Raw genomic sequence first — 1346 nt, 5'->3', positions numbered from 1 at the left:
CCCTCATGGTTATGCATTCCTGTGTGTCCTGCATTTCCTCCCTGCAAATATTGCCCCTCTTGGTTGATTGCTCCAAGGGATGCATCTCCATAGAGTATGTGGATGCATCACCCTAAGTTGAGTGGTCTGCGTATACATCTTGTTTACTATTGGGCTGAGAACTAGCCCCTGGGAGTGAGTTTTATTCCAGGCCTGAGGTGTATCTCAGGGCTATAATGTTGGGGGTCCCACCAGACTCCATCCGGCCAATGATTCTGGTCATTGTTGTGTTTTTGAATTTTGTTCCACATTTTTCCTACCACTCTACTTAGAAGAACTCTTATTGGATTGATGTCCAATTCTAATTGGATCCTGGTGTTGATCATGTACCTTCCTTCTGACTGTTACTAATTGGTAGCATCCATCACCTGGGCCGTTTAAAACAGTATCAAGTAATGTTCTCAACCTGCCAGAGATATGAGAATATAAATGTATTCCATTGTCAAGATTCCTGAGAATTTACCTATCTTTCGTCTTGTGATGGGACCACATTTTCAGACTCTGCCATGAAGCATAGTGCCTAAGGCACTTGACTACTCACCAGAAGGCTGGCGGTTCAAACCCACCAGCCAGCCACTCCTTGGAAGGAAGGTTGGGCAATCCTACTTCCGTAGTGATACTGCCTCGGAAACCCAAGGAGGGGTCGCTATGAGTCGGGGCTGACTCGACGGCAAACAACAACAACAACAACAACTGCCATGACCCAACCACTTCCCTGGAGGTCTTTATCGTGTACCCTCACCCATCAATCTCTTCCTACTTACTTGAGCCTCTAAATCCCCCAAGTCCACAATCTGTCACTAAAAACAAGAACAAAAGACCCCACTGCTGATAGCTTTACGGAAGCAGATTGCCAGGCTTTTCTTCTGCAGTGCCGCAGGGGAGGGGTTCGAACTGTTAACCTATAAATTAGTAGTTGTGCACCAACCATTTGCACCACCCAGAGACCTTACTCTGTGGCTAGCAACACCATAATTAAGCCTGATTTCTCCTCCTTTTCTCCAGGGCATCCTTATGTATCCACTACTCTCAGCTGTTACAGAAAGATGGCATAAGAAACATTCACTTAACAATTTTTGCAAAACTACACTTTAAGATACTGTCTATTTTGTTACTTAATGTTCTTTTTTACACAAGGATCTACAAGGATAACTTTTTCCTTAAAGTTATGTAGTTTGTTTTATATTGTATATGAGACCTACCCAAGTCAATGTGTTTACCTTTTGCTTTAGTTATCAGGTGACTCAAAGCTAAATGTTCCTCATTAACTCATTCTAGGTGCCTGATAATATCATTTTCCTCCATTT

This window comes from Orycteropus afer, unplaced genomic scaffold, assembly GCF_000298275.1.
Source record: "Orycteropus afer afer isolate SDZICR_OR568_19922 unplaced genomic scaffold, OryAfe1.0 scaffold00761, whole genome shotgun sequence".
Taxonomy (NCBI): Eukaryota; Metazoa; Chordata; class Mammalia; order Tubulidentata; family Orycteropodidae; genus Orycteropus; species Orycteropus afer.
This window is presented reverse-complemented; position numbering follows the sequence as displayed.